This window comes from Ochlerotatus camptorhynchus, unplaced genomic scaffold (assembly GCF_037179485.1).
Source record: "Ochlerotatus camptorhynchus isolate MF236.1 unplaced genomic scaffold, CSIRO-AGI_Acam_v1.1 ptg000391l, whole genome shotgun sequence".
NCBI lineage: Eukaryota > Metazoa > Arthropoda > Insecta > Diptera > Culicidae > Ochlerotatus > Ochlerotatus camptorhynchus.
In genome coordinates this window covers 1,221,626-1,235,765 of record NW_027040878.1, presented here as the reverse complement: position 1 = coordinate 1,235,765, position 14,140 = coordinate 1,221,626, and the positions used below count along the sequence as shown (strand labels likewise).

Genomic DNA, 14,140 nt, shown 5'->3' with positions numbered 1-14,140 from the left:
CAAGCCAACGTCGGTGGGATTTATCTGAGGCATACAAATCTCTGGTCACGTCTTCCTTCGGAAGGGAAGTAAAGCCGTTGGTCCCGGCCCATGTGTGTTGTTGTGAATGGGTGCGATATCCTACGCAGGTGTGAAAGCTGCCTTCCTGCACATTCGGTTGCCGTCAATTGATGGCAATCGATGTCCGTCGGTGATTGGCACTACACACTTAATCTAGCTCGGTAAAATCTCCAACAGCCGATTACCTCGGCATTTACTTTTGCTGATATCTCTGAAAAATATCTGTTTGTTAGCTGATATCTCAGCAAAATGTTATTTGTTAGCTGAGTCTCGGCAATTGTTTAACTGAATCTCAGCAAAATAAATTGCAGAACTACTCGGCTGTTGGAATCTCGGCAAAAAAAAATTAAAAGTGTAGATTACGGAACAGAGATCGACGTTAAATGAAGGAAAAGAAGAAGAAGAAGAAGAACTATTGAAAGTATTTACATTCAATTTAAACATGTTTCATGAATTTATTTTAACAGTGGGGAAAACACAAGTGGGACTGTTATGCATTTATAGGCAGTATATATATCTAAACACTTTAAATTTTTCGCCGAGATTCCCACAGCCGAGTAATTGTGCAATTTATTTTGCTGAGATTCAGTAAAACAATTGCCGAGACTCAGGCAACAAATAACATTTTGCTGAGATTCTATTCTTTTTGCTATTTACACAAAATGACGCGATCTTTTTGAAATGAAATGATGCGTCGAAAAAAAAAAACAGCATTTGAATTTTTCGAAAATACATCAAAGTAAATTGAACCTTCAGTGTGTATCAAGAAGGTCTAGATATGAAGTCCACACATAGTTGCATAATTCTGAAGTTTGTAAAAGAGTGTTGAATCGTGTAGTTTCACGAGAGGTCTTTTATATTTTGAAAACGGTTATCTTAAAGGAAGCAGCAGTAACTAACAGAAAAGTGGCGAATTTCTAAATAAAGTAAGTATGTACTTAGAAATTTAAGCGAGTTTGATATTCTTGCCAGCGACGTTGGTTGATGTATAAGCTATAAAACGAGCTATAAAATAAACATAAAAATTGAGTTCTAAGATAAAAATATTACCCAACAGTATTGCTAAAGGTTGAGGCTAATGATCATCATCGTTGAAAACTCAATTTTCGTCTGAAATTTAATGTTTGTTACAAAAACAACTAGTGCAGTAATAAGGGTCGACCGTAGACACGCTTGGTATATATTCAGCGCTGAAGAAGATAGGATTTATAAACGTGTCGTTCAACTTACAAAAAATTTACTGATAAACCAAGCTTGCACACAGTTACTAAAATATTTAATCAAACTTAACTGGAACATGCACTAACTTCCAAATCAAACCCAAATGTCAATAAATTCCCAATGCTCGTCGCCAGTTTCGCGTCGATCGTCAAAACGAAACACCCGAGCGAACACCCATTCAGCCCTAAGAGGATTCAGCCTCGTCTTCTTACTTTGTGACGCTCCCTAATCCATCTATCTCTTTCCCTCTGTCATCAGAGTTGCCCTCGAGTGCTCATCGCACTTGACAGCCGAGATTGCCTCCATCATCTCGGCCGAGCACGTTCGTTGACGCGACGGCGCACTGCTGATTCCCGATTGGGTATCTCTACTCGCGCCAGTCCAAGCCCGAAACAGTTGCCGTTTCGCTTTCGCATCGCATCGGCTGTGTTTCTGAATTCACGGAACGTAAACACGCACACAAACAAACGATCGTTGATTCATGAAAAATAAAAAAAATAAAATAAAACACTCATACAGACTGCAGCACGCGTGTTTTTGACCGTCGGGATTTACGGTTTCGGCTGTGTGTTATTTTGTTGTGCATCGGAATTGAACCGCGGCGGGCGTGATGGTCACGGGTTTCTGGAAGTGATTTATGTGTTGTTTGTGTTCCGGTACGGAAGAAAATCTCGGAAACTAAATGAAGTGTTTCGAATAGAGCAGAGGACAGGTGAATCTCGGCGATTTTGGTGTATTGTTAAGGTGAATCTAAGAACACCGGCTCGGAGTTGTCTGCACGACTTCAGCGTTGTCGCCGGTTTGGATTGGACAGGCGAACGAGTCAGAGAGATAGAGAAGGAAAAGGTAAACAAACAGTTAACCGGATTCCGGTATGGCACACACGGCTGCTGCTGGTCGTAATAAGAGGTATAATAAGCAACGATCGATTGTACCAAGTGAGAAGTTCGATAGCCTCTCGGATAACATTTTCGACAGTCGCCTCGACGTATAATCGACCGTCACCGTTCATATAATAAATCGTCGCAAAGCAAAGCAGACACTGATTGACGATTTATTGTCATGGTTACTCGCGGCGTAATCGCCTTCGAGCGATATGATTGCTTCGCTTTTTCCCCGCGCTTGATGGCAGTTCACGACATCCGACAGCGATAAGAATGTGGCGTTCTTTGGACACGTTAGAATCGAAAAAAAGCGCATCAATCGGGATGAATGAGAACCTGTGTTTTTTTTTAAAGCTAAGTTACGTTTACTGATTCATTCGGCACAGCATTTTCAATGGACACTGTCGATTTCAATTGAATTGGGATTCGTCTCGTCGTCGTCGTTGGTCGCAACTTGTTTGGAATGAAAATATAGGAACCAGACAAAAACCCTAAGCACTGCTGAAGAAAAACAGAAAATTAGATTTGATACACACCGAGAACGCAGTCAGGAGGAGAAGAACGAGGTGCGCCCAGCTCGACACAAATCGAGTTCGGTGCAGATGTGGTATTGATTCCTTTATAGGTATATGCTGTTTCTTCCTATAAGCACGTGAAGAGAATAATGATAAACATGCCGGTCGGTTTTTGATATTTATTTTTGTTTGTTGAGCAATAGAAGGAGCGAAATCGAAGATTTTTTTTTATTCTAGCGAGAAATCAAACTGGACTCTTGTCTATAATTCGTGTTGATCATCTCCGACCGTATAAAACAACCGATTGAGAGTATTTTTAGAACGCGATTGGCTGGGTAAACATGTCTGGATTAAAGAGTGGTTGAAGGTCTTTGGGACTACGATGGATTCGGTTGGCGGATGGATCATATTCTGAAATGAATTAAGTGTATTAAACTACAGCATTTAGTTATCAAACCAGAAACTACTGCACTACCCTAATAAACAAATACCATAAACGAACGAGTTGTTGATTAGATAATGCAAATGGTAAAATTATTCCACAAATTTAATTGTTAAGTGTTTTATGGTTATTTTTTATAAGGGTACCTAATCTCGTAGTCAAAACATAATGATTCACTTCTTTGACTTTGATGTCTGTAGTAGAGAACAGAACTGCAACGGCTGATCATTTTAATTAAAATTAAGAATTCTGACTCGAACTATTATTTCTTTCACAATTGTCCTGGAAATTCCTCAAACATCTCCAAGACGTTTCGGAAGCTTCCATCGCCTTGAAGAATATTTTACGGAATGATCTTAGGTTCGCCGAGGGTGTCTGAGACAGGCCCACATCCCTAGAGATCAGTTGAGCTCTATAAATTGCATACCCACTGTGAGTATGCTGATGGAAGGAGATGAATTTTTATTGCTCTCCGCAGAACGCAGCAGCCGGTCAAACTCACTCAGCCGTTTTCACAGTTGGCATTTGCAAACGGCATCAAGGAAAAGACGTTGTGGAGAGGGCATTTTCCCGCTCCTCATGCAGCCCACTTGTTATTATAATTCCGTTGGCTTCACACTTCCACACACACCCTCTCTTTTTCCATCTCTGAAGAATAATAGTTTTTCTTTTGCTTCTGCGAGATGATTTTTATCCTTTCGTCCTCCGGTGGGTGTCACATCGCTTGGATTCAGAGCCATTATGATTGCATAAGTAAAGGCAACCTCAGCTGGCTTGGAGGAAAATGCCTACCCGAGTAGAACTACTAAGACAACCGCCACCAGAAGCTCAATTATTTTGAGAGTTAATCTTTGCTTCGGTATATTTTAAGGAGACATCAGTGCTGTCACGGTACAGCTGGTAGCTTGGAATTTCTAGAAGTGCCTGCAATTAATTAATGGAACTACTCTGAAGTAGTGTTTCCTACCCGGGAGATCCCGGGAAACCATTGTCAAGAAAAAAAAAATACTTTTCCCGATTCCCGGTAATCTGTTCAAATTTCCCGGGATACAATTTTAAATGGATTATTGTTTGAAAGTCACATGAAATTTCCCAGAGGAATCATAAAACATTTCTATGGAGATAGAAACTTAAAATGGAAGTCTAAAATTTTTCTAAGGGAAATCGGAAGAATGTCCAAAGAGAAGTCAGAAGAAGCAAAAAGAAATTGCCGCAGGATGCCAGGTAAAACTCTCGGGCAAAACAGAACACACAGTTCAAAGTCAAGATTTATCATGGAAGTCGGAAGAACTTCCAGGGATGTCTAAAAAACTTCTAAGGGTAGTTAAAACTATTGAATAGAAACTTCCAATGAAAGTTGGATGAACTACCCAGCGGAAGTAAAAAAAAGCTACCGTGGGAGCCAGAACAACATCCGGAAGAAGCTTTCGATGAAATCAAATTATAATTTCTAGGAAAGTTGGAAGAGACGTATACGTTACTATAATAATGAATTGTATTGGTAGAACAATATTTTATTTTTTATAAAACCGTTTTAAAGCAGCCAAGCTGTACATATAATTCTACCAATATTTTCCGTGTAAAAAGCGTACTTTCCACCGCTATTATGGCACTCTAAAGCACGTAGATTTTTTTTTTTAATTTTGACGTAGGACTACGTCTTTGATTTCTATATGGGGGTACACTTTGTGAAAACCTAAAATGAAACATGTAACAAATTAAGAAAGATTTTGAACGTTAATAACTCAGCTGCCCCTGGTCCAATTTCAATAATTTTATCACCAATCGATCAGAAATATGGCTACGCATCGATACCAATGCCTCCGAGAGATGATTTTCAACAAGAAACTATTGAAAAACTAGTAAATGTTCAGTATTGTCCAAAAGCGTCGAATTAACTAACAAATCCCCCAATTACCTACATGCATATGCTGCTTCCCCAGCACAGTCGTCAGAGAGTAGTAAGTAGACGAAACAAGTCGAAGTGGCATTCACCTCCGATCCTCGGGGCCTGCGAATAGGTAGGATGGAATTGCGTAATATTTTGCACACTCATCGCCATATTCAGAACCAAACGCAAATTCTTCGAGATGTCCACCATCCGTCGTCTGGCTCGCCGTGGCGGTGTCTGACGTATCTCCGGTCTGATTTACGAGGTGTGCTGAAGGTGCTCCTGAAAAATGAGATCCGTGATGCTGTCACCTACACTAAACACGCCAAGCATAAGCGGCCATGGATGTCATCTACGTTTTGAAGTGACAGAGACGCACTCTGTTTGGTTTCGGAGGTTAAATCATCACCAACTTTGGCAACAAAACGGCTCTTTTCAGGGCCACCAAGCTTATAACAGTAAAGAGTAGGAATAGAATTCATCTGCCTGTTTGTCTATATTCAGAACCAAACGCCTCCAACGACCACACAAAATGCTCATGTAACCAAACTGGAAGCAGGGGTACAAATGATTTTGATCAACCTTGATCAACTTTGAATCGCCACGGCCGGATATTTTCAATAGAAGAAGCAACAATCTAGCATCTAATTCGACAAAGACGGCAGGACAAATCTTGAAGCCTATTGAAAAATGACACGAGATTTGTTTTCCATACTGAGCTCCAATGCTACCGACGCCAGGGAGGCAGCTCCCACACCTGAACCCTACCTATCGATCCATCAATTCATGAACCGGGGACCAACGGCTTTACTTCCCTTCAGAAGGAAGGCGCGATCAGAGATGTTATGCCTCAGAACATGCCGACTGAGATTGAACCCAGGCCTGCTGGGGTGAGAGGTATCCACGCTTACCACTAAACCACCGGCACCGCTAACTTTCCAGGTGTTGACATTGGCAAACTGCGCAAAAAGAAAGGGGCCAGTGTCGCTACTTGATAGCAAACTACTCCTGATGGGAGGAGTCTTTGTAGCTTACCGGCGTCGTCATAATCGAGTACCACTTGGTGGCACATCATTCTGCTTTAACCTGAAAATATATAAAAGAGCGCTGCTGTCTAGCCTCAACTCATTTTCACTTTGGACGCCGTGGTGAGCAGGCAGCAAAAGCAGTCTGATCTACGAGAAAACACGAGGTGTGCTGAAGGTTTTCTTGGAAAATGTGATCCGTGATGCTGTCACCTATACTTACGCCAAGCGTAAGCGGCCATCGATGTCGTTTACGCTTTGAAGCGACAGACGAACTCTGTACAGTTTCGAAGGTTAAATCATCACCAACTTTGACAACAAAACGGCCCTTTTCTGAGCCAACAAGCTTATTACAGTAAAAATTTAGAATAAAATTTATCTGCCTGTTGGTCCATATTCAGAACCACATGCCCCCAACGACCACACAAAATGCTCTTCAGAGTTGTAATCTTGTAACCAAACTTGGAAGCGGGGTGCAAGTGATTTTGATTGATTCTCTTCATCAACTTTCTCTTTAAAAAAAAAAAAAAAAAATACTACAAATTTGGTACGCCTACAAATCAAAAACGGAAACAGTTAAGATAATAGATGATCGATCAATTAAAAGAACTAAATTTTCTTCACATTTGTTCGGTGCCCTAGCGGTCCTACGTCAAGCTCCCGTTCGTGCCCCTAGGCACAGACCCTTCTACTTTTTCGACGCAGAGATGAGCTTCCTTTCATTGCTTCAATGTAAACAAATAAATATCTAATATATCTAAAAAATCTAAAATATATGGCAGCACAATTGCGCTGTTCTTCTTCTCACCCAAGAGAGATTTAAAACACACACTTAGTTTTTTCTACCGAGCACGGCTGTAAAAATCTCGGCAAAAAATGTTTTACTGAGATCTCAGCAAACATTTCACTTGTTTGTTGAGATTCAGCTAAGCATGATCCGAGACTCAGCAATCAAATGTCACTTTTTCTGAGATCTCAGTGAAACTTATTTTTGCCGAGATTTGCACAGTCGAGCTCGGTAGAAAAAAACTAAGTGTGCAGGTTAATAAGACATTACGGACTCCCGTTCCATATCTGTTTTCTCTTCAGTGGTCCCCGCAGAGAATCTCCTCCAGAGACGATAAGTGATTCACCCTAGTGAATGTGCATCTCTCACTTGGGTGCGGTATTCCAGAGAATTTAGGATCCCTGGTACAGTTCCCTGAAATTAAGTGAAGTACCCAAAACTTTCAGGAAGTTGATTGAACTTTTTTGAAGTACGTTCTCAGACAAACTGATATGAAGATCCTTGAAGTGCTAGGAACTTCGCTGAACGATATTCTCTGAGCTTCTATGGAGTTTCCTACGAAATTTGCAGAGCTGATCAAATTTTACCGAACTTCCTTGAACATTAAATAAGTTTAAGTTTCCATGTAGCTAAACTTCTGCAAAGTTCACTGAACCGATTTTTTTTTTCAAAGCTCCATGATCTTTGAAGAATTTCGATGATTTTCTGAAAAATTCTCTGAAGTTCTGTAAAGTTTCCTTCTTTTCACTCACCTATTCAATGTAATTTAAGCTTCAACAAGTAGCATAAAGTTGAAAGAAAGTCCCGAAACTTTTATGAAGTTCCCTGAAATTAAACAAAGTTCCCTTAACTTCAGAAATGTACAAAGTTCCCGATTCTACAAAGTTTTCTCGACTTTGTTTTCTCTGAATTTCTACGAAGTGCTCTGATGCTCTACGAAGTTTCTCGAATTAATGTTCAGGGAACTAACATTTACGACGTCCCTAAAGTTTTACAAAATTCCCTGAAGTTAAAGAAAAGTACCTGAACTTCATCTAAGTTCCCAGAATTTCTTCGGAATTCACCAAACTTCTATAAATTTTACTAAATTTCTACAAAGTTTGATGCAGTTCTACAAAAATTTCTGATTTCTTTCAAAATTTGATGCATTTCTAGAAAGTTTTCTGATATCAGGGCTGGTAGCGAGTCACTTTTTTTTTGACTTGGTCACTTTTTTCAAACAAGTCACTTAAAAGTCTCCTTTTATAAGGCCAAGTCACTAAAGTCACTTTTTAATTTTCTTTTAAACTTTTTTTTAACATGAATGTATGTCATTCTTCTTGCAGTGTGTAAGATAGGCCTACATTTTGTTCTAATTTTTGAACAATTCGAAGTTGACGACCATGAACAGAGTTTTTTTTTTTACGTTTAATCGTCTTTCTCTATCTACAGGGTGTCCACTCATTTGGCTAAATAAAGTTCCCTGCGTTTTCCTGGTTTTTCCATAACTTTGATTGATATTTTCCAAGTTTATTACACGCTAACTTGAAAGTACTCATTAATGAGTAAAAAAAGACCCATTTTGAAGAAACGTGGCTTAACTCATTAATGATTAAACAATTTTACCCATTAATGAGTATCTGTTACCCATTAATGATTAACAATTACTCATTAATGGGTAACAGATACTCATTAATGGGTAAAAATTTTACTCATTTAATGAGTTAAGCCACTTTTCTTCAAAATGGGTCTTTTTCAACCATTAATGGGTACTTTCAAGTTAGCGTGTATAAGAAAGCTATTTATGAAATGCGTTAAAAACATGTTTTTTTTGTAAAAAAAACAACAAGTAACGCAACTTTTTTTTTTAAAGATGACAATCAGTTTTAAAGAAACAGCTTTACTTCCTTTTAGTAAGTTTAAGATCACAACATTTTTAATGTCTTAAAGTTTCGTACCAGCAAAATTGTGGAAACTTTTAAGAAGTTCTATTTATGTCAGAAAAACTAGATCTAGAGATCATGGGGAATTCCAGAGATCTTTAGCGGAAGTCCCCGAAATTTGAGCCCAGACTATTGGATTGGTTTAAAAATCTATAAGCGTGAGTTTAGGCAAATTCAGGGTAATTCCGAGAATTCTATGATTGCTCTGAAAACTAAAGAAGATTCAGAAAATTTGCCGGAACATTTGTTAAATTTAGAGAAATTAAGGTAAGGATAGAAAACTTCAGGGCCGGACTATCCAGGGAAAATGATTGATTTAAGACAAAGTTCCGTGAGCGTTTATAAACTTTATAAAACTTAAGGAAAATTGTAGAACTCAAAGGCAATTCATTCAATTCCAGTAAAATTGTGGGTTCTTTTAAAAACATCCTAAGATATTCAGGGCAGTCTGAGAATTTTAAGGAAATTGAGAAATATTTTGGGTGGTTTTAAAAACATCAGGAAACTCCAGAATATTGAAGAAGCTATGAATTAGTTTCGAAAATCGACCAATCTTGAGAACTTCAGTGAAAATCTATACTATATTAATTATTTTGTTGCGGGAGCCTAAAGAAGTTCCTGAAATGTCATAATAACTTCGAAATCTTCAAAGAAGTACAGGGATCTTCAGAAACATTTCGAGAACTTTATAAAAGTCTGTGAAACTTAAGGGAAGATCCGAGAACTTCAGTAACTTATATGGACATTTCGGGAGCATTTCAAATAAGTTTAGTAAAGCTCCAAAAACAAGGGGAATTTCAGGGGAGTTCAGTTTCATTCTTCTTCTTCTTCCTCGCATTTCAAGCTTATTGCGTATGGCATATTAGCTTATTGCGTGCTCTCAACTTAGTGTTCTAGATGCACTTCCACAGTTATTAATTGAGAGATTTCGATGCCTGTACTATTTTTGCATTAGTATAATTGTGTGGCAAGTACAATCATTCTGTATGCCCAGGGAAGTCGAGAAATTTTCCAACCCGAAAAATTCCTAGACCGGACCGGGAATCGAACCCAGCCACCTCCAGCATGGTCTTGCTTTGTAGCTGTGCCTTCACCGACTGAGCTGAGGGAGTTCCATTAGCTTCACTGAAATAGCAGAAAATTTCAAGAAGTTCCCAAATTTTCAGAGCACTTTAGAGATGTTAAGAAAATTATTGAGGTTTTCACATAAGTCCAGAAGTGAAGTTAGAATTAAATCAATGAAATTAATGGTAGTACAACAAGCTTCATCAGAACTGCAAAGACTTTAGAGAAGTTTCGAGAACTTCAAGAAAGATATTGTAAAAAGCTAACAAAAAAAAAAAAACTTCAAGAATGGACAGATATCCTCAGAGCAGAGATATTCCAGCGAATTTACATAAATTTTAAAGAAGTTTAGAGAAATTCAGTGAATTGTTAACACTTTAGAAAAGATTCATGATCGTTAGGAAAAGTGTGGAAACTATAGGTAGTCCGAAAAAGTTTAAAGATGTTAAAAGAAATGATGAGAAGTATTGCGAGCATCAGGTTAGTTTCTCAAACTACAAAAGAACTTCAAGGCAGTTTAATTAAATTCAGGAATATTTTGGGAACTTTCAAGTAGTTATGAAGACCTCAGGCTAGTCCATTCCATATTCAACGGAGATTTCTCATGAAAATTCGCATGGCGTTTACTATCTTAAGCTTAGGCTTCACATGAAGTCTAAAATTCCTCAGAAGTACCATGACAACAGATTGCAGTTGATGTTTTTCTCATAATTTCGCCCCCCCCCCCAGAACTCCCGTGGAATGAGGTCCTTAGAAATTATATTAAAATTGCATGAGCCTTAAAACTGTGCAAGGAATTTGACTCCAGATTCTTGAAAATTTCTTGAAGTATGATAACTTTTCAGGTCAAAATTTATAAAGTTATGTATTTTTTACTGAGCAATTCTATACAGATTGACGAATTTTTAAATTTTTTTTTTAATTTGGCGGCTTCGATTTTGATGAAAATTTGCACAGTTGTTCTTTTTTAGTAAAGATGCCAATTTGTGTTATCAGTTCTTCAAATTGAATCACGACTACTTTTCTAACAGGGCCTGTGTAAAAATAGTACTAATTAGTTAAAAAATATATATTGCTGAAACGGTTTGTTGGATTGATTTGGTGTCTTCAGCAAAGTTGTAAATATTATTTTGTTAAAAATTGTATATTTAAAAAATTTCGTTTGTTTCAATGAAAAAAATTATATTTGTTATTAAAAAAGTTAATTTCGCAGAAAGTACATCGTTTTGAGCCTCATTGAAGCTCATAATGTTTGCTACAAACTGGAAAAGTTTGGTCATAGTAAACTCAAAAACAAAAAAGTTATGATTTTTTGAAAATTTCACGATTTTTACATTTTCATTAAAAACACATGTTTTTCAACCGTGTATATTTTTTCAAGAATTGCATTTTAATTTTGCACAACTTTCCCGAAGACACCATATCAATCAAGCAAGCCGTTTTTGCAATATAGGTATGTTTATTTCATTAGTGTTTTTCTACACAGGCCCTATTGAAAAGTTAGGATTCATTACATCTGATACCATGAAAAGGTATCGTTACTAACAAAACTAAAAAATTTTGGTGAAATTTGATGAATATTGAGCTAGAACTAAATAAAAGTGATATGATGTTCAAACTAGCGACCCTTACCGAAGGAGTAATTCCATTCAAATTGACGATTTTTTAATTTGTTTTTATTCATTGTCTTCAATTTTGCATAGTTGTATCAGTGATCTTAACGGTAATAAGTCAAATACTCAACACTGTAGTAGTGATTGGATATTCTGAAGCATCAGGATTGAATACTGCTTTTCGCATTTGCACGTTCTGCCGTCTTCGTGTTGATAAACAAGCTCTTTTCATCTCAAACGAGGAACAGCATGTTGCCGGAAGCTCAAAGATGCCAACTACAGTGATAGTACCTGTCGTACCGAGATATGAAAGCCTTACAACTGTACCACCAATGACATCAGTTACTTCAGTTCAATCGTACCAAGAATTCACTCAACCAGTCAACATCGAGATATTCAACCGAGGCATTGCAGGAATCCAGGTATCACCGATAGACGTGGGAAAACTCAACTACATCCACTACCCCGAAAAGAAGCACCGTGAAATCAACGAAGGTATTAGAAAGAACCTTTTCAACTTCGAGCCTGAGGCTGACGAAGTGAATGAACTCAAAGAAGTTTTTTGAAAACATGAAGGAAAAGTTTTCCAATGCATCCACTGCAAGAAGCGAAAAATTATTAATTTTATCGTTATTGCCTTATTCATGGTCAACACAAAAAGTTATGGATCAATTGATGCTAGTAGATATATTGCAACAGATGCTAAGTTGATAAAGTATGGTCATTCGTCAAAAACCGCAAAATATGGCACAGCCTTAAGTGATCAAACAAAATTGGCAGTCATAAATTTTATTGAAGATGATGATATAAGCCGGGCAATGCCTGGTCAAAAAGATATGTGTTTGTGCAGAAAGAAGGAAAACGACAATCCATTCAAAAAAAATTACTAATGATGACTTTGAGAGAAGCTTATAAATGATTCAATGAAATTCACTGCAATGTAAAAATTGGATTCTCTTCATTTGCAAAACTCCGCCCTAAGCAATGTAAACTTTTATGTGTGCGTGTGTGCGTGTGCACAGTTTGAAAAAACTTAACCATTCACATGATGTAAAAACGTTCACTGACAGCCTACTTTGTGAAAACAAGTCAACATATTGCTATCTACGGTGTTGTGAAGATTGTCCAGACTCTTCCGCATTAGAAAACATTTTATTAAAACAATTAGAGGAAAAATGCGCTATTGGAGGTACAATATAACGCATGGCTACTAGAGCAAGTTTGGCCAAAGAAAGTGAACATCCAATTAAAAATGCAAGAGAGCTTTATAATTGGGCAAATAATCGAAGAGAAGAAGAATTAACAAAATTATCATTTAGTTTTGCCACAACAGAGGAATACGAAAGTATGGCTTCGCACCTCAACGAGCAATATAATAATGCAAAAATAATTCAAGGAACTAAAAAGTTTCATTCTTTCATTCCTGTTTCAGAAAATAAAATTAAAGCCAAACGTTACTCAAACTGAAATGATATATGAGGCTTAAAACGAAAATTTTCAAAAATGTACATTTTGAGAAATTAACTTTTTTAATAACAAATACATTTTTTTTCATTGATTCAAACGAAATTTTTCACAGTGTATATTTTTAACACAATTGCCAAAATAATATCTACAACTTTGCTGAAGACACCGAATCAATCGAACAAAGCGTTTCGGCAATATTTATTTTTAAACTCATTAGTACTATTTTTATACAGGCCATTTTCAAAAAGTAGTCGTGATTCAATATGAAAAACTGAGAGCACAAAACGGCGCCTTTACTAAAAAGGAACAACTGTGCAAAGTTTCAGCGTAATTGGAAATGATCGGTCAGGATCGATTTGCGAACCTTCGTGGAATGCCTCTACTGAAGATTTATCCATTTTGATCTATAAAGTTGTAACCGTGCGGGAAAACTTCCTGAGATAATTGTAAACACGGTGGCTAAAGCGCCACTCTCACGAAGAGAGACCACCGGTCGTGTTAAACTTGCCCGACACTTTGAGACTAAATCTCAGAGGACTCCCATACGGTACGATTCTCGAAGTCCCTCAACGAATCAACCCCGAATTTTCGCTAACGCCTGAGATCAAATGAACACTTTTATCCGCACTTCCTTTTATCACGAAAAACCTGCAACCCCGAAAAGATCCAAAATGCTAAGCTCTATCAGCATAAACACAACGAATCGGGTTAAAAACAAATATGTATGAATAAAGAGAGATCTTACGAATGGAATACACAGTGACGTATGAAACCAGCTAAGAGACGCAACGGTATGAAGGAAAACTATAGACTTTACAACAAAAAACAACCAATTCAAACTATATTCACGTATTTGATAATTGCATTCGTGTTGTGTTGGACCAACCCGATAACAACAGAAAAACTAAATTCATGGCCATGAAAACAAGAATACGGACATACCTGCGCAGGATTTAGGTTCCGTGAGATGCGATGCGATGCGATGCGATGCGATGCAACGGCGACGGATGAAGCGGTGATGGCGACGAATGGAGCGATAATGGCGGCCGGAGACCTTACCAAGGTCCTAGCGATGGCGACTGTCGACCTTCCGATGACCTGTGATGATGGCGGCGGTCTCGGAATGGCGCCGATCTAGCTGCGGAAATGGCGTGCAGCGACGAAAAGTGACCCGTGTGCGGTATGGCCGAAATTAGAGGTGCGGAGGTAGTGGCGGCTGGACGGAAGGCTTCCGATTTTCTTTCTAGA

The 14,140-nt window shown here is 38.0% G+C and overlaps 1 protein-coding gene across 2 annotated transcripts in view; it reads left to right on the top strand.

Moving 5' to 3' along the window:
- Positions 1–1,694: 1,694 nt before the first annotated feature.
- The window catches only part of LOC135710551 (homeobox protein PKNOX1-like), a 289,794-nt gene continuing 277,348 nt past the window's right edge, over positions 1,695–14,140 (top strand). For both annotated transcript variants that reach the window (XM_065233155.1, XM_065233153.1), the window contains exon 1: positions 1,695–2,127. The gene's annotated coding sequence lies outside the window, so the exon portion shown is untranslated. The remainder of the gene's footprint in view (positions 2,128–14,140) is intronic.